This window comes from Taeniopygia guttata, chromosome 25, assembly GCF_048771995.1.
Source record: "Taeniopygia guttata chromosome 25, bTaeGut7.mat, whole genome shotgun sequence".
Taxonomy (NCBI): domain Eukaryota; kingdom Metazoa; phylum Chordata; class Aves; order Passeriformes; family Estrildidae; genus Taeniopygia; species Taeniopygia guttata.
This window is the reverse complement of record NC_133050.1, coordinates 1,540,697-1,560,006: the sequence shown is the minus strand read 5'-3', so window position 1 is coordinate 1,560,006 and position 19,310 is coordinate 1,540,697. Positions and strand designations below refer to the sequence as shown.

At 51.0% G+C, this 19,310-nt stretch overlaps 1 long non-coding RNA gene across 1 annotated transcript; it reads right to left on the bottom strand.

Moving 5' to 3' along the window:
• Nucleotides 1-16,059: 16,059 nt before the first annotated feature.
• Nucleotides 16,060-18,772, bottom strand: LOC140680589 (uncharacterized). The gene is made up of 2 exons (XR_012051934.1): nt 18,637-18,772; nt 16,060-18,215 (listed from the first exon to the last, which is right to left on the bottom strand). It is a non-coding gene; the product is annotated as an uncharacterized lncRNA (long non-coding RNA).
• Between the last annotated feature and the right edge of the window lie 538 nt (nt 18,773-19,310).

Genomic DNA, 19,310 nt, shown 5'->3' with positions numbered 1-19,310 from the left:
CCCTCTCGATGGCAGCACTTCTCTCTGGCAAGCCAGTGCCCAACCCTGCCCTCCCTCCCTGGAAGCTTCCAGTGGAATGGGAGAGTCATTGGCCAGTTCTTTGCATCTCAATTGCCCCACGGGCAATTCTTTCCCCACGGGCATCAACTGCCCTCTCCTTGCCACATCCCCCTTTTCCGGTAACAAATGGGAGACAATTCACCAAAAAAACCCCTCCAAACACACAACATTTTCCACCGTGAATTTTTTCCCATACCAACATCTTTCATCAAACTTTGACTTTTAACCTATATACATACATGTAGTATCCTAATTATATGCATACATACATGCAGATATCTATACAGGCACAGTGTTCTGGGCAATTCGCCCCAAAACAAGGTCCCCTGGAGATATCCATTTTGTTTATCCATTTTTCTACATCCCCCACCAAGTGCAACCTGGTCCCTGAGCAAAGACAACCCCACGGATGGGTTTGTCTTTGCTCGAGGCAGAGTTAATCCAAACATTCTTTCCTAGCATACCTTTCATATGCACCACCAGAACCTTGTCTCCATCTGCTGTACACAATGCTTTGGATTGGGCATGGCCAATCTGCTATTAACTAACCATGCAGCCTTTGCTAAATGCAGCTCCCACTGCTTGACGATCCCATCCCCCCATTGCCTTCAATGTGTTTTTGAAAAGTTCATTGCACCGCTCAACTTTTCTGGCAGCTGCTGCATGGTCGGGAATGTGATATACCCACTCAACGCCATGTGCTCTAGCCCAAGTGTTTATATGGCTGCCTTTGAGATGAGTCCCTTTGTTGGACTCAATTCTCTCACAGGTACCTCCTGCCTCCAAAGCACCTGCTTTTCAAGGCCCAGGATGGTGTTCTGAGCAGTGTTCAAGCTGTCCCTTGTGTTTGCAATCCAAACCTATCCGTAACACCTTCATTTTTGCAGCCTGATCCACCTGTTCATTATTTCAGTGTTCCTCATTAACCCAACTCATGGGCATGTGGGCACCAACATGGCAGACTTTCCCAGGTAGCTTCTCTACTCGAGCAGCAATGTCTTGTCCTTCGTCAGCAGCTCAGATTGGTTTTCCCCTATGCTGGCAATTGGCCTTTTTCCACCTTTCCAGCCAGAAAAGGCCTCCACAGAGCATTGTCTACCATCCAGGAGTCAGTGTAGAAAGAGAGTTCTGGCCACTTCTCTCCCTCAGCAGTGTCCAGGGCCAACAGAACAGCTCTGAGTTCAGCAAGTTGGCTCAATCCACCTCCTCCTTCAGTAGCTTCTGCAGCCGCTCGCGTGGGAATGCATACAGCTACTTTCCACTTTCAGTTCGTCCTTCCAATGCACCAGGAAGCGTCAGGGAAAAGAGCGTAGCGTGTTTCTTCTTGTGGCACTTGGTTGTAAGGTGGAGCTTCCTCAGCACACGACACCTGTTCCTGCTCTTCTTTTTACAGTAGACCAAAGTTCTCACCTTCAGGCCAATTCATAATTATCTCCAGGATCCCAGAACAATTTCTGTTTCCAATACTGGCGTGCTGTGTAGTGAGGGCAACCCATTTCCATTTACTCCATGTGGCATCAGTGGCATGATGGCTAGAGGGAACCTTTCCTTTAAACATTCACCCAGCACCAGCAGTCAGGGTGCCAGGAGAAGTTGTACCTCTATGCCGGTCACCTCTGAGGCAGCCTGAACTCCTTAAGAGGCTGCCAGGATCTCCTTCTCAGTGGGAGCATAGTTGGCTTTGGACCCTCTTACTTCAGCTCCAGAATCCAAGTGGTTGGCCTCGAGTCTCTCCAGGCACCTTCTGCCAAAGGCTCCAGGACAAGCCATTGTTCCCGGCTCCAGAGTAAAACACATTCTTCATCTCTTGTCCCATCCTGACTGAGCCAAGGGCTACTGCATGAGCAATCTCCTGCTTGATCTGGGTGAAGGCTTGTTGCTGTTGAGGGCCCCTGTGGAAATCGTTCTTCTTGTGGGTTACCAGGTAGAGAGGGCTTGCATTTTGGCTGTACTTAGGAACGTGCATTCTCCAAAAACCTATGGTGCCTAGGAAAGCTTGTCTTTTCTTCTTGTTGGTCGGTGGAGACCTTGCTGTGATCTTGTTGATTACCTTAGTGGTATCTGTTGGTGTCTGTTTGCCACTTTATTCCCAGGAACTGGATCTCTCAGGCAGGTCCTTTGACTTTGCTCTTTTTTTTTTCGGCTTCCAGTAGAATCTGGATGATTTTTTCCCCTTTCTCAAATATTTCCATTGCCAAGTTCCCCCACACAACAATGTCATCGGTGTACTGCAGATGCTCCTGTGCTTCGCCCTTTTCCTGTGCAGCCTGGATCAGTCCATGGCAGATGGTGGGGCTGTGTTTCCACCCTTGGGGCAGTTGGTTCCAGGTATACTGCACGGCCCTCCAGGTGAAGGCAAACTGAGGCCTGCATTCTGCTGCCAGAGGAATGGAGAAAAATGCATTGGCAATGTCAAGAGTGGCGTACCACTTTGTTGAACCTTGGACTCCAGCTCGTACCAGAGCTCTAACATGTCTGGCACAGCAGCGCTCAGAGGTGGAGTCACTTCGTTCAAGGCACGATAGTCCACCGTCAACCTCCATTCTCCTTCAGATTTACACGCAGGCCAAACGGGACTGTTGAAGGGTGAGTGGGCTTTGCTGACCACCCCTTGGCTCTCCAGCTCTGAGATCATTTTGTGGACGTGGATCATGGCATCTCAATTCATCCGGTATTGCTGGCGATGCACCACTGAGGTGGTAATTGGTGCTTGTTGCTCTTCTACCTTCAAGAGTCAAAGAGCAGAAGGATTTTCAGACAGTCCGGGCAAGGACTTTCAATTGCCTAATGCCCTCTGCCTCCACAGCAGCTATTCCAAAAGCCCACCTGAGTCCTTTTGCATCTTTTAAATAATCACTCCAGAGGAAATCTTAGCCCAGAATACACAGGGCCTCTAGATCAGTCACAATAGGATGTTTCTTCCACTCTTTCCCAGTCTGACTCACCTCAGCTTCCAGCAGGGTCAACTGCTGCCATCCCCCTGTCACCCCAGCAATAGAAACGGGTTCTTCCCCCACATGTCCTGATGGCATTAGACACTGCTCACCAGTGTCAACAAAAGCCTCGCATTTCTATGGCTCTGATGTGTCGGGATCTGTGATATTTAAATGATCCTGAGATTATAAAAAGTCTCTGTCTTTCAGCCCCCCTGCCAAAGAAGAAGTCGTAATTCGTCTGTGCTGGTTTTCAAGGTTGTTTATTATTGCTTGTCTATAACATGTTCTGTCTGACCTGCAGCAGGTCTGTCCTGCAGGACAGTGTGCGGGGCTCTGCCCCTCAGTGGGATGTTACAAACATTATATACCAGAAAATACCTGTGCTCTATTTGCAATAACGTGCCAATATCTGTCACCTATGTTGAACAGTGTGTACCCAAACTAAACCAATGGAAAAATGCCAACACCACAGTGAAACATGGAGGGCATGAAGAAGAAGATAAAGGACAAGGCACACCCAGTTTCCTCCATCTTGCCTTCTTTGAACGCCTTATCTAGAATCCTAAAATTCTACTTTTGCACCCGTGCCACGCTAATTATCATTTATATCAAATACTCAAAGCTTGTAATTCATCCTGTAAGATTGAAAACTCTTTTGTATGGACAGAGATCAGAGACACCCAAGTGTCTCTCAGGGCTCTGTACAGGGGGGTTCCTGACCCCCTTGCCAGGGTCCCAGACCTTCCAGGGCAGCCAGAGGGACGCCCTAGATTCCCACGCTGATACGCCAGGGATCCACACAGCCCAAAAGACACAATTTTCCCTGGCTTCTACCTGGCTAGAGGCAGGGCCTCTCTAGTCCTGTCTACCATTCCCTCCCTGGGTGTATATTCTGGATGTACCTTCAAGGGGATCTGACATATCATCCTCCCTTCTGTTATACCTGGCAGCTCAGTCATGGGAAGCCGGGGCTACATTCATTTGGCTAGAAATCCCTCTGTTAGTAGTTTCCTCCTTTAGCTTGCATGCCCATGCTGCTAGCACACACATGGGTTTTCCATTCCACACTCTCATGTCTTCTCCATGTTCATACAGGAAGAACCATAGGTCAGCTCGTGGGGTGTACTCCCTCTCCCTAGCTGGGGGATCTTGGGCTCTACACTGGGGCCTCTGGTTTGCACTGGTGCCACATGGGAACTGTCCTTGCTCATCTCCTTCCTCATCTGCTCTCTGAAATTTTCCTGTTCATCCTTGAGACTCAGCCACAGCAGAGACACGAGTGTGCATCAGGCCTTGGACGATGGTCTCATAATTCCTGAGTTTGCTTTCTACAGAACTCACTGTCTCTTGCTTGTCCACTAAATGCATTGTTCCCATTAAGCTGGACTATTCAGATGGCCCCTGCTGTGCAAGGCTCCACCACAGTTGTGCTGTACACCTGACCTTGTGTTCTGGTTTTGGGCAAATTTGGGAGAAAACCTCCAGAAGGAGCCCCCAGAAAGCAAAACCCCCACGGCCCCTCCCCAACCTGGTTCAGGAAGAATTTACTCAAGAGTAGTTGTTGCTAAGGGATTGATGATTAAGACAACAAAAGACGTGGCTGGGAGGACGAGAAGGTGGAAGGGTACAGCTAGCTACTGTCTTGTCTTAAGGGTTTTCTCTTGGGAAGGGCAGAGATACCCCAAGATTTTGGCCAGGGGTTGAGGGGCTAAGCTCTGCTCCTCTCACTGTCTCAGGATCAGAGGAGGGACAGCCAGTCTGTGGTCACAGCCTGGAGCTTTCTCTGCCCCTGTAGAGCTTTTGTCCTGCCACTGCTTCTCCTACCATGGCTTGCTGCTTCCGAGGTTCCTGCTGCAATCAATTTCAGCAGCCGGAGGTGCAGCGGGCCCGGCTGTCCCTGAGGGCTCCAAAGGCCCGCCGCCATTGCCGTGCGCAGAGAGGCGGCCGAGCTGCGCCACAGCGCCCCCTGCAGCCGCGGGGGAAGCATCGCCCCCGCCCTGCCCGGCAGCCAGCGGCGCCCCTGCTGGCTGTGCCCGGAACTGCGCCGCGGGGGAAGGGCCTGAGCCGGGACAAGGCCGCGCCGGGTCTGTGCTCTGCCGGGCTCGGTGCTTGTTTGCCCGGCAGTACACACACACGCTGTAAGGAACTGCTATTCCTCTTCCCCTATCTTTGCCTGAAAGCCCCGTAATTTCAAAGTTACAATAATTTGGAGGGAAAGGGGTCATATTTTCCATTCTAAGGGAGCTTCCTGCCTTCCATGGCAGACACCTGCCTTTCAAACCAGGACACTCAGGCATTGGATCCCTTCCTTCCTGGTCTTCCAGGGCTTTCTATGATGGTGATTCTGCCAGCTGTCCCGGGAAACAAACCTCTCTCTTACACTTGTGATATGCCACTCCCAGAGAGAAAGGGGCCCTGGCTCCCTCACAAACACCTGTTCAATCCCCACATCCTGGGCCAAGGAGCCCAAAACCCTTGCTGCAATATCATCAAGTTGCACACCTGTACCCATAAGGTCCCAAACTTGAATCAATCAGGTTGAAATAAGCCTCATGTCCCTGTTGTGCGGTATCTTTCCACAGACTGCAGAGACTGTCAACAACAGGGACTCAGTGATGATCTTGAGTTTTGGCTCCTCTGCTGGTTGTGAGGGCCTTGGTTCCACCTTCACATTAACTGGGTACATGATTTGGTTTAAACTTCCTCCTCTGCAGAGCGGTGATTGCTGCTGGCTGTGGCCGGCCTTGTGGTTGAGCCGGGACCTGGACAGTTGCAACATCCGTGGGTTCTACTGCTGCACCATTGGCCTTTCCCTCTGATTGCAGCTGGTGCTGCTGGACCATGTCCCTGCCCTCTGTGTCAGGTTTTAGGGTATCTACCCCAAAAGGTAACCTCAACCTCTCTGTGAATGGTGCATGGACCTTGTTGAATAAACACAGCAAAAACATAAGCAGATGAACTCTTTAGCTTCTAGGTGAAATTTAAACTCTTCAGAAGCCGTTGGCTTAGGCCCAAAGAAGTGAGTGAAGGGTTGGGAGAAGACTCCCCACTGTGTTGCTTCATCACAATAGGTACCATTAGTAAGAAAACCCCAAAGACATGAACTTAGCCCATGATATTTACATAGCCATGTGCCCACATTCCAGAAGTTTACAAGCATTGAGTTTCTCACCTTGTTCTACAAACTTGATAACAACCACAATGCTCTTAGTCATGAGACCCATGTTTCGATAAGGGACTGCAAACTGGAAAAATAAAGCCACAATCATGTACCAAGCAAACCAAGGTAAGCTAGACCACATGATGCCACTTAATGAGGTTCTCTATCCTGTGCCCAAGCACTGTTATTTGCTTTTCACCCTTTCCTCTTGATGCTTTCGTGCCATACACTGGGCACCAATAATTGTCTTGGTTTTAAAAGACAGATGTCTGCCAAGCAAAGCGGGAACCTTCCTGGAATGGAAAAAATTACCCCTTCCCTCCAAATTATTCCAACTTCAAACTTCAGGGTTTCCAGGCTGAAATAAAAGAAAAGCAGTAACAGTTCTCTGCTATATATAAAACAGAATGAACAGCAAACAACAAAGGAAAACAGTAACAGGAGTTTTCCACCCCTCAAGCACCACTGCCCCTTTTGGTGCAGTTACAGGCGCAGCCAGCAGAGGGCGCGGTGCAGGTGCGATGGTTCCCCCCAGCCAGCAGGGGGCGCTCCGATGCGAGCTCGGCGCCGTTTCAGGCGTCTCTGGGGAGGGGAAGGAGGGAAAATTGCTCCTCCTGTAAATTCACAGGCAGCAAGCGGCCTCAGCAACATCAGCGGCAGAGGGCAGGAAACAGCGCAGGCAGGTCAGATCAAGCAGCAGTGGGTCTCAGGATCACCCGCCGGCAGCCAGCAGAAACGTTGAAGGCGGGTAGATCTGATTCTAATACCAAGTAAAAATTCAGCCATACCCCCAGCTAGATAAACAGGCACATCCCAACACCTTCAGGGCTGCTCCTCCTATTTCCCCACTGGAAGGGAAGAGGCAGCCCCAGCTCCACCCTCTGTGGGATCCCAGGTGGAGCTTATGCCTCTCCTGATATCCCCCAAGCCATGGAAGGCCCAGGGCAGGAAACAGGGACAGTTCCTGGCACAAATGACCATGGGGTATGCCTATCACCATGAGCCACCCCCCAAGACAATGTGAAAGTAACCATCTCAAAGCCCAGAACAAAAGGTGTGTCACATTGAAATGTACTCCAACAATGATCCTGAATCCATCCTGCTATGGATAAGGCAAGGATGTCTGTGTTTCAGAACGCCCTGTGACACCTTAACAGTAGATAACACATCCAGCTTGCCAAGCACTTTAGTTGGTATTTGTAACTTTACTAACAGATGAAACAGGGATGAAAAAACAAAGCTCCACAATTGCTATAAGGATTTGTAGGGAGGATATGTTTATTACAGCACTGGACGCATGTGGGGATCGTTCCCCTTCAAAGGACATGCGCGCCCCTGCGAATTCCCAATCTTTTTCTCTCTCTCTTTACTAGTTTACATATGCATAGTGTTTCACCATAGGTTCATGCATATTCATTCCACCGATTTCACGTTACACTTACAGCTAGTTACACTTGTAGCCAGTTTTTTATCAGAAAGTACAGAAAGAACTCCTGGGTCACCCTGCCCTGTCTGTTTCAAGGTTCAAAGAGCCTCTCTTATCTCTTCAGCTTAGAAATTCCCATTCTTTCTCCTCAGCTGGGGCAGTTTTACTAGTGCTGCAGAGTTACCAGACTAAACAGCATATTTTACTTATGCTAGCAAGCTCAAAGCGGCACATTTCACTTAAATCCAAATGGATTTCTACCCTGTTAAATTTTTACTCTGTTTCAAAGAGCAGGATGTGATTTCAACTATTATCTACCAGCAGCTGTTTTACAGAGCCTACACTTCAACTTTTCACCAACACCAATTGAAATGAACATTACCATGGTCAAAAAACTGTTGGAAGATCCTGGCCTACACAAACTACTACAACAGCAGAAGAAGAAAAGTCAGAAGACACCAATCAGTGTCCATCACAATCTAGAAAAGGCACATCAAGTCCTAGAACTAATGAAGAGGAATGGAGAGAATCAGTGATGGGAAAACTTGCTTGGATGGTCCCCAGCTGCCACAGGCTTTTCTAACCTAAGCTACATCCTGCAGTTGTGATACTGGCACTAACTGGGCTTGGATTTTTGTTAATAATTGCAGTGTATGTAAGAGTGTGGTACATAATCCAGCAATCAAGAAAACAAACTTGTCCAGAAATACAAAGGCTGAAGGAAGGAAAAGCAGTGTTTGTTTTGCCAGAACTAGATGCTGCATTTTTGTTCATAGATACCACTTAGTTTTAACATTTTGAGAAAAGAACTGATTCGCTTCAACACCGAGCCAAGAGCCACCACAGAGACCAATTCAGCAAGGTGGGTATTTGCTTTATTCGGCTCCTCTGTGAGAAATGGATTTGTAAAGGATTCTGAAAACCTGACTGAAAGCTCACAGTCTTGTACATCTGTATGCAAACTCTGAGATAAGGTGTGCTGACTTAGGAAGGCCATGGAATAGAGATGACATTGTTGAGAGAGAGACTGAAGTAGAAACAAGTTTCAAAAGATGGCCTTGCAAAAAGACCAGATATTTTGGAGCATTCGAACTGTGAAAGATGCATTGCAGCATGACTGCCTGGGGTAAAATAAGAGATGGTTGTTGTGTGTCCAGAAGTATTAGCAGCATTGTGTGGCAAAAGCTAACAGGCTGAAAAACATTTATAAGGTATTGTAACCAGGAAATAGGGTGGCTTTCTGATAGAATGGTGTTAAGTTTTACATCTCTTTTGTCTCACCCTTCTACAAGACTGGTAATGAAATAAAATCTTTTCAAATGCCTCTCAGTTGCCCCATCTCTGTAGAGCTGGGATTTTTCCAACACTCCTCCTAACAAGCACACTGGGCGCAGCACAATATATGGTTACATTTCATGCATATTCATTACATTCCTTGGTTAGGAGTGGTTTGACCACTTACTTCTTGGAAGTCATTCATATCATTAGCATATGTGACAGCCAGCAAGTTCAGCATACTCTGGTGGTGCCACTGAGGAAGGCTCCAAGTCTTATGCAGGGGTCATTCAGACTAAGGCAAACAGTCTTATTCCGTCTGCACTTACCACCTTTCATTCTGAAGCATGCACAGTCCTTCACTGGCTATTTCAGTGGTTTCAACACCTTCTGTTCCTCTTATCTTAGCATGGTGCATTCTGTTTCTCTTACCATAAAAGGGCAAAAGCGCATCTTGCTTCTTAGGCTTCTGCTTAATATTTGCTGACCATAATACTTAAATCATGCATATGTGAGTGACCAGTTCATCAAGTCCTTTCACCACGGCTCTGCTCCGGGCTCCTGTGGCCCTGAGCTGGGTGCCAATGGAGCCCTGGCCCAGTCGGGCAGTGCGGCAGGGCAGCACCGCGACTCCCCGGTCAGCAGCCGGCCCGCTGCCCCCTCCAGAGCCCGGCACCAGCGGCTGCTGGCTGCCAGGCACTGCTGTGCGAGCAGGGGAGGCCAGTGCTGGCCAAGGGGCTGAGCCTGCACCAACTGCACCCTCCTGTGGTCTCTCCAGCTGGCAGAGGACAGGAGCCAGAGCAGCGGAGCACCTGTGCCATGCCCTGCTGTGCCTGGAAAGCCCCCAGGAGTCCCAGCGACAGGCGGCCTGGGCTCCCCTTCACAACCTGCCCCGGCTCCACCCTGCCTGCCCTGCCCCACCCCACACCCACCCCACCCCGCCTTGCTCTACCCCTCCCTGCTCTGCTCTGGCATCCTCCACCCACACTGGCCCTGCCCCTCTCAGGACACAAACATGGGCTTCCCTTCACGCCGTGCCCCACCCAGCCCTGCCCCACCCAGCCCCTCCTCACTCCACCCTGCCCCACCCTGCCCCTCCCATCCCTGTCCAGCCCCAGCTCAACCCCAGCTCCATCTGCTACCCCAGTGGGGTGGTGCATTTTTGTTGCAATACTTTGTTCAGTTGTTATTGTATTTTATTCAATTTGTTTTAAATTGTTCTATCCTACCTACGCCCATGCAGTTGGTTCAGGCCACCATTGTTTCCTCCCCTTTCCCTGTCTGTCAGTTCAAGTATCTACCCCTTATTCCTGATCCTTCCATGTCTGTCATTGTAACCCTGCCCCTCTCCCCTGTCAGTTAATATAAACCCAGCCTCTCCTTCCAGAACCCTCTATGTTATTTATGTAATCCCTAAGTTCCCATTGGTTGTGGGAGAATGATCCCTTTCTACCCTTCTACCCTTCATTGGTTGCAAGATTACGTATCCCTGCCCTGTACTGCTTCCCTGACTCCCCCTGATTGGTTGAGGTATTGTACCCTCCCCTAAGACCTCCTCCCTTTATAAGTTGTTGCATAAGCACCGAAGGTGGTTCTTTGTTTCTGACACTCAGTGAAGAGTAAACCATCCTGGAGAGTCACACAAAGGACCCATCTTGCTCCTTTACTTCAACCCTCAATGCCACTAATCATCTGTCCCCCGGCTTGCACCACTACCCGTGCTGGTCGGTGACCAGGCAGGGAGGGGCCATTCGGTGGTGTGGTTCTGGGGGAGAAAGCGAGCTAGCCTGAAAGAGCTTTCTCCCGGATTCCGGGCACTGCGTCGCCCCGGCAGCGTCATCCTCAGTGCTACTGCCTGGCTATCCTCAGTGCTGCTGCCACCCTCTCGCAGCCGTGCCCTTGGGTGGCAGCATGTGGCAAGGGCCTGACCTGAGCCCTTCTGGGGCCAGGAGGGTGTGTGGCCACAGGGCTGGCAGTGCTGCTGGCAGGGAGCTGTGTCACTGGGCTGTGACAGGCTCTGTGCTCTCAGGGATGGCCGGGTGGCACCTCAGGGGGCACAAGAGGCAGCTCCGGCACATCAGTCAAGGTGAGTGAGAGCAGTGGGCTGCCAGCCCCGGCTGCTGGGGAGATCTGCAATCCCTGTCCCCGTGCTGAGGGCTCTGCTCCCTGTGCAGACCAGGGCTGCCGTGGCCAGAGCACAGCCACAGATTTCAGGGCCATGTGGGGCAACAGTGTCCAGTAGCTCTGGGTGGATCCCCTTGCCCCCTGCTCCCCCCGGCCATGGCCAGAGCTGGCTCGCATGGCCCTGGCATGGGGGTCTCCTCGGGTCCCTGCAGGAACGGGATCTGCCCGTGGCTCTGTTCCTTTCTCTCAAAGCCCTTGAAGACAAGGGGCAGAGGGCATCAGCCCTTCCACCAGAAGCCTGGCTCTCAAAACAGCCCTTGTCTTCCAGGCTGTGGAGACAGCTCCAGGATCCGTCTTGCAGAAGCTGCAAGATCAATTTCACAGGGCATGCAAGAAACGGTCTTATCTGTGGGGCCACAGCTGGCTGTGCTGCTGGAGCTCTGAGGAGAGCTGATTTGAGAGGCTCTCTGTCTGCTGGGGCCACCTGAGCCAGGGGGGATTTTTCTTCTTCTTTAAGATTGTTTTATTCATTCTGTTTTGTTCTTTAGGATATAACGATAGTACGTGCTCTAATACGTAGACTCTCAGGAGCTTTCTTTGGTGCCCAGTGTCCGCAGGACACGGGGGAAGAGGGGAAAGCGGGTCCTTGTGCTCAGCAAGCTGCCCAGAATTGCAGTGGGGAAGGGAAAATGGCCAGAAGCCCCTTGGCCTTTGGTGCTTTGATGCTGAAGCCTTTGTGCTGGCGACAGGGCGGCTGGGCAGGAGCTGGATCTGCGGAGATCCCTGCCAGACTGGAGCCTGGAGATGGCCACAAGCCATCCTGCCCAGCCAGGCAACGCCGTCTGTGTCCTCCTGCCTGTGTTTGGCTGCTGCATTGCTGAGGGCTCTGAGGTGCCTCTCGGTCCGGCTCCTCTGGAGCTCCATCAGGGCTGTGCTGCTGCCGGGCAGGTTGGCAGGGCTGGGGGAGACCCTGAGGGGAGGATGGGCGGTGGGAGGCCATGAAGGGATGAGGTGCTGCGGCGGCCCTGACGGCACAAAGCGGTGGGAAGGCACGAGGGCCATGTGGGAGGGAGTGGGTGACAGGAGCTCCAAGGGGACAGGAGGTCCCTGAGGGGCTGACCTGGTGGGAAGCCTTGAGGAATTGGGTGTCAGAGGCCATAAGCAGCCCTCAGTCTGCTGCCTTGTTCCTGACAGCCGCCTGCTCTGGAGCTTCCCCAGAGACACTGCCATGCCTGGGGCAGAAGCCCTTGAGGCTGGGCCTCAGCAGGAGGGTGGGGACACACCCGAGGTGCCCAGACTGGGCTGGCTGGGGACAAGGAGGGCAAGGGGGCCCTGCCAGGCCACAGTCACTGCGTGCTGGCAGGGCTGGCAGCCAGCCCGGGCCCCCGCGGCTGCCCAGGCCATGGTGCTGAGACCGAGGCCCCCCGACACAGAGCTCTGGGCTTGCAGAACTTCAGCCTCCATGGGGAGGGTGGCGATGTCTCCTCGAGCAGGGCTGCCAAGTTGCCGCTGCCGAAGCGGCTCTGCACACCACAGAAACAGCAGCAGAGCGGCACAGGAACAGCAGCACCCCGAACGCCGGCACCTGCTCAGTGAGGTGTCTGCACCAGCTGCCATGCCAAAAAGGCAGATACTGTGGGCACCATTGCATGTGGTTTGGCAGAAGGTTTCAGCAGTATTTGCCACAGTGGCTTTCTCTTGACTTGCCAGCCTCACAGCAACTCTTGGCAGCTGCAGCTGCAGCCTGTGCCCCTGACTGACTTCAATGGCCGTGCTTGAGGGCAGACTCGCCTTCCACAGGCAGACATCCCAAGGCAGCAGCATTGGTGCCATCGTGAGAGGGACATGAGGCTGCGCTTCATCTGCCATCCCTCTCCTTCCTTCAGGCACCTTAAAGACACATGCAGGATCTTCCAAAGTGAATCCTGGAGTGGCTTGGAACAAAGGAAACAGCAGCAGGTGCTGAAGAAAAGCAGGCACTTGTGGCCAGCATTCAGGGTTGGAGAGAAGCACTTTGGTGTTTGCTGAGGATGTGGCCTGCTTCACAAGCTCACACTTTGATGTTGGAACATCCTTCTTTGCTCTTGCTGGAGGCCATTCCCTACCAATGCATGGCCTTCTATTGTTCCTGGATCAAGCCTGGAATGGAGCTCTGGGCAAAAAGTCTGTCCCGTGTGCATCTGACAGCAGAAAAGAGCAGGATATGGCTGCTTCCAGCACTTGTCTTGGCTGCTCCTTCCGGGGGCTGGCACCATCATCAGAGACACAGAACAGCTCCTCCTCCCAGAGTTATGCCTATCCTGTGCACTTCCCCAGGTGTCTGCCTTGATGTTCAGCGGGGACCTCCCTGTTTGTGGCTGTCCATTGCCGTGCTCAGCAGGCAACAAGTTGTGTTTTCATGTGAGCTGCCATAGGAAGACACACAGCAAGTGGTGCGTTGAATAGCCAAGGTTTGGCCAATTTTTCTTTTTTCAGAGTGCAAGAAAGACAGAAAAGCACAAGGATACATGACAGTGTTTCAGTGGGAGTTTCAGTGGAGTCTCTTTGTTCTGTGAAATTCATTAGCTCTTGGTGTTTCTTTGCTACTGCTAATCCCTTCCTTGAAAAAATCATTCCAAGAAGGAGCAACATCATCTGACACATGCCAAGTGTTGCCATCAGTTGCTCCAGGTGCTGCTACCAACAGGCCTTGTAAGATGGAGCACAGTCCCCACTGCAGGTCAGTTTGGCTTCCCTCTGGCAGAGAAGCCCGCCCAAGGCACAGGTCTCTGGGGTAGGAGACGGACACCGGTGCTGCCAGGGCTCGGGGGAGCTCTGCTTCGGCGGGGACTCTGCCACGCCTGCTGATGTCAGCGCTCCCCGGGCCCCAGGGGTCAGAGCAACATTCCTGCCCTGGCCCACACGTTCCTCATCTGTGTCACACGGTGGCACTTAGGAGGTCCACCATTTGGGACGTGTCCCAAGGAGGCAGTGCCAGCTTCTGTGGAAGGCCCTTCCTGCCGCAGCTGCGACAGCACTGCAGGGGCTCCTTCTGCTGCCCTGAGCCCACAAAGCAGGGCAGCGTTTGCTGATGCTTTGAGCTGTTCCTAAAGATCCTGTTGGGCTGTCTGACACACTTGGGGCAAGGCATTCCTTCCAACCTGGGCCACTCTGGGGGGCTGGGGGCGGCCCCAGGGCAGGTGGCAGAGTGTGCAAGGGCCCTTTGTGACATGGCGCTGGGTCTTTGGTTGCTGCTTGTGGTTGCTCCCTGCCTTTCCCTGGTGTTGAGTGTCAGGGCATGCATTACTTCCAAGATATACCTTTCAGATATAAGATATGCTGTTTGAAAGAAGTTATAGTGGAAGGTTAGTGGCAGTTGTGGCAGAAAGCCTTATCCATGCCTTGGGGAAGTTTTTGTTTGGGAGAGGTACGTGTGGCATTTACTAAGATTTGGGCTCCTGCCATTTTATTTTATGGGTTTTTACCTACAAAAAAAGAGAATTCAATTGTGAATTAAGTTGTGTTGGTATTTACAAATGTGCTCAGGAGGACACAGAACCTTCCAGGGTCTGGGTGCACTCCCTGTCCCAGAGCAGCATCTACAGCAAGTTTTGGAGACTATGGTAGCATCTAGGCCTTCCATAATCAACAACCAAAATTGAAAACAGGTGAAGTGCCTGTTCTGGTCCTCTCTCACCATACAGAGGAGCATGGCCAAGCCTGTCCTAGTCCCTAGACAGCTGGAGCACAGACCTCGCTCTTCAGCCTGGCATGTTCAGCAGGGAGCTCACTGGAAACAGCTGAAAAACAGGTTCTTCAGGGCCACCATGCTGCTCATCAAATATAAAGAAGGTGCTCAGGGAAGGGATAAAGCCTTGGCAGGCTGGATACTACTCTAGATAAATGCAGCACGGGGTCATTCCATGGAGCTGGCTCCGGTGTGTGAGGATGGGTGGGATGTTGTGTTCTTCCTGAGACAGCATTCTCCCAGACTTTGGTTTTCAGCACCACTTCTGGTGGGTTTTTTTCCTGCCTTGTTCTAGCACTGGATCTGAAAGAGAAAATAAAATCCAAATTGCTGTGCCACTGCCTCCCAGAGCCCGGGCTAGGTCTTTTGATGTTCCAGAGCAGTGGCGAGTGTGGGGAACTGTCCTGGCTGAGGTATTGCCAAGGGCAGAACCTTAGAGCTCACTGCTCTACAGAGGTGCTCCAAGATGACACAGGGAATGGGTGAGGAACGCAGAGGAGACTCTTCTTGCGGTGAAGTTCCAACCCATTTATTGGAAGCCAGGGGTACACAACACTAGACTTGAAGGGATCAGAAGCAGAGCGAGCACTGAGCATCGCTGTGCACAGGATTACAAAGTCTCAAAAAACGGGGTTGATCCAAAAGAACAACCAATAAGGTGACACTCAGGGTGTGGTTTTGGGCTAACATCGAATCAGGACAAGGGGAAGAGAAAATGTTTAACAAGGGATTTGTCCATGGGATAACTGACAGGGCAGTTGAGATGAGATCTTGGTGATCTCATTTAAACATAGTCAAAATTATTAAAAGATGCTGCTATATGGATATGACAATTCGTGCAAATAAAATTGTCATATATTTTATCGTTATGTACTGTTAAGATACTCTTCTAAGAAGTTTTTAAAAACACACAAGCCAGCGACAGGGATTGCAACACAATGTTGAAACCACCTGGACAAAGGAGGGAGGACTCCATTCACAAGCATTCACTGAGACGCTGCTGCTGGGCCGGGTGCTGAGCACAGGGCTGGGCACACAGAGATGCTTTTGTTCTTGCTGAGCTCCCACTGAGCCAAAGCCTGGCCTGCCCCTCCTCTGGCCACGCTGGAGAGGGGCTGGGGCTGCGGGGGAGCTTGGGAGGGGACACAGCCAGGACAGGTGACCCCCACTGACCCCGGGGATACCCCAGACCATAGGGCAGGCATCACGCTCAGGGTATAAAGTGGGGGGAACAAGGAGGAAGGGGGGACATTTGGAGTGATGGCTTTTCTCTTCCTAGGTAACACTCTAGGCTGGAGGGGGCCCTGTCTCACCAGTGGGCAGGGTCAGCACCAAAGACACAGACACCAACTGAAGGAATTGTGTCATTTATATCATGCCCAGCTGCAAAGAATTACAAAAGGATAAGCTCAGCAAAGCACATCATCATTAGCAAAGCATTACAAAAGAAGCTCAGCAATGCATCCAGTCATTGCTACCAGAGATTGCCTGGAGTGATTAAGGAAAGATCCATCACCAGTTAGCCTCAGGCTTTACCATCATCCACAGCCACACATCAGCTGGGGGAAGCCAAGGACTGGAGAGCCACTCCCAGACACTGGGAATTCCTGCAGGTGCCTCCACCTCTGCAAGCAATGAGGCTCCAAGCCCAAAGCTGTGAGAGGACCCAGCTTTTACACTGTTAAACAAACAAGCTGGCATCACTGCCACTGCGAGAACATCTGCTTTCATTCTCCTGACTGCTTTCTCCCAAAGCCTGGCCAGGGCTGAAGGAGGAACCAAGGGAGTTGACTTTGATCCTTCACCCCCAAACAAGGCCAGATGGGGCCTTGTCTGTTTCTAAATACAGAAAGATAAATCCATGTTTTATCGAGGAACACATGCATTGATCGTGTTGTTAATCATGCTTCCTTAATGAGTGGATACAAATACAACATTTGCTTGGAAGGTTCATCTAGAGGTGAGCTTTGCCTCAGGGCCTGTTCAGGCCCTGACCACAACCTGTTCAGGCCTTGGTACTTTGATCGGTCCTGAGACCTACAATCAACTACAACCTTTGTAATATTTCTTTCAGTAACACAGCTTAGATTTAGGTATTAGGCATAAAGGCATCTCCTCTTGTTCTACAATTAAGTGCAGTTTAACTTCATTACTCAGAGCTATTCACGTTCCTTTTAAAACTTGCCTAAATAGTTGCTATTCTCTGTTATTTATCAAATGCCTCTCTTTTCTTGAGACTGTCTCTTTTAAGAAAGGTCCCATTACTCCACTTTCCAGCACAAAGTTTCACAGCAACTCACCAAGTGCACACACTGCAATGATGACAGGCCCTGCCACCAATGCATTTCACAGCAGCCTCTAATTTGGCAGCCACGAAGCCAATCCCACCAAGAAGAATTTTCTTCTTTCTGCCACTCTTCTACTGCTCTTTCTGTCAAGGTGATTCCTGACTGTTGGCCTTCAAACCCATCACTGCTAGCAGTGCAACATCCCCGTGCCCTGATAGCCCAGGTTCCTCCTTGGCCAGCAAGCAGATAATCCAAGGCCATGCGGTTCTCTGGAGTCCCCATTTGTGTTTGTTTGAGCTCATAGATTGTGCTAATGGGCATTTCAACAGTATCATTTACTACCTCTTCTAATAATCCAATGCACTATTGGACATTTTAAGAGTATCATTTACTACCTCTTCTAATAATCCATTCAGCTCATTCATGTCAACTCCACGGGATGGGGCAGCGCACATGGGGCACAGGGTGAACCAGAATCCTTTGCTTTCTGAAACCCAAGGCACTCTTTGGGTGGAAAATGTTCTCTGGGCCCTAAGTCTTCCGTGTGGTCGTTGCTGAAGGACCCTAAATGGGGGCCCTGCAGCTGGGAGTGGTGTGACACTGACACTGACCAGCTGCAGCACACCAAGTTCTACTGACATTGGGAGTGATGGTAAAGCACAGGAATCTTCTGACACTGTAGCCTCTATAACTGTAACAGGGTTTGGTTTCTCCTGAGCGGAAATCTGAGTGAATCCTGTCACACTGATCGTTGTATTCCCGTGTCCCACAGCACAGGTTTCTCTAACTGTCCCTTCATTGACTCCGTTATGAGGCAGAGCCCATTGACAGAGTTCTGGCCACCCCACAGGGTGGGCCCTCCAAGGGAACCCCATTCCTCCCAACTTCAGCTGAGAACACACCCAGCAATTAGTGACACTGTGTGCTTTGGCTACCTTGGTCTTTAAATTTCCAAAACATTTTGATGACTGATCCCTTGGTGAAACTCTGGAGGTGTTTTGGCAAACATCAGTAGTACTTTAGTGACACCGTTCTTCATTCTTTTTGCTCAATGTCATTCAGGTTAGGAACAATAATTCTGTTGTCCATGGAGCTGGCAACTTTTTAATTCCAGAATAATGCCCCCAAGGTCCTTTAGTGTTCAGCTTTACCATGTTGTCTGTGGGTAACAAGGCTTGGTGGGGCCCTTTCGCTTTTGGCTGGAAGAGGGCCAGGACCTCTGCTTAAAGAAAAAAAAAGGAAAAAAAATATACAATTAGATTAATTGTAAAAGATACAAATAAAATCCAAGTGTTAGTGAAACAACTTCTGTAACTTTGCATTAAGAGGTAAATGATCTTTTTAAAAAGAGAACTCACTTATTTACATTGTAAATGTGCTGATGGCATGGATCCATCTTACTGACCTCAACAGCCTTTTTTACAGTTTTGGGGGTTTGTTTCCAACATTGTTATTTTAAATTGTGGTTGAAGCAATAGGAAATTGATTGGGGCCCTTCCAGCTCCAGGCAGGACTGGGAATCTCAACTCTGTCAAACCCCAAATCCTTTAGAAGATGACCTTCCTTCTCACTCTGGGAATGAGCTGCACATTCCCTCTGAAATTGTCAGGGGTTTCTTACGGATGAAAAATCCCACTTACGGCTTTTTGCTCTGATTTGGAAGTGGGAGGGGCAATTCTCCATCCATCAGCTCCAGACTGCACTGCCTCAGGAACACGGCTCACTTGCCAGCTTTGGCCCACTCGTGGCACTTCTAGAGGAGGAAGAAAGTGCAACTGCACAATTCCAGCCAAAAAGAAATGAAGAATGAATAGTGGAGATCCAGGCGTTCCTGCGGAGATCCAGGGGTTCAGCTGGGACTATGGAGAGTTTGGGTCCTTGCCAATTGGATGTGTGTCCCCAGCTGCAATCTCCTGGCCTGCAGGGGAGTCTCACTCACCTGCCAAAGCAGAAAGCTCAGGCACTGTGCTCCAACGGGCTCGTCTGATGCATTGCTGTCAGAGCAATGTGAGGGCAGAGCCAGCCCAGCTGTGCCCGGGGCAGAGCCCAGCAGAGCCCTGGCAGAGCCCAGAGCAGCCTCAGCACCCGCAGAGCCCGGCTGCAAGGAGAGAAACCAGAAAGCGCCCGTCAGCTGAAGGCTGCTGTCCCCTTGTCCCAGCTGCCCACAGAGCCCAGGCCATGCTGGCTGTGCCCAGAGCTGTGCCCAGAGCTGCCCATCACTGCTGCCTTTGGGAGCAGAGCAGGAGGGCAGGACATTCCCAGCCTGCAGCCAGCCACAGCACATCCAGCCCTCAGCAGCTGCCCAGAGCAGGAG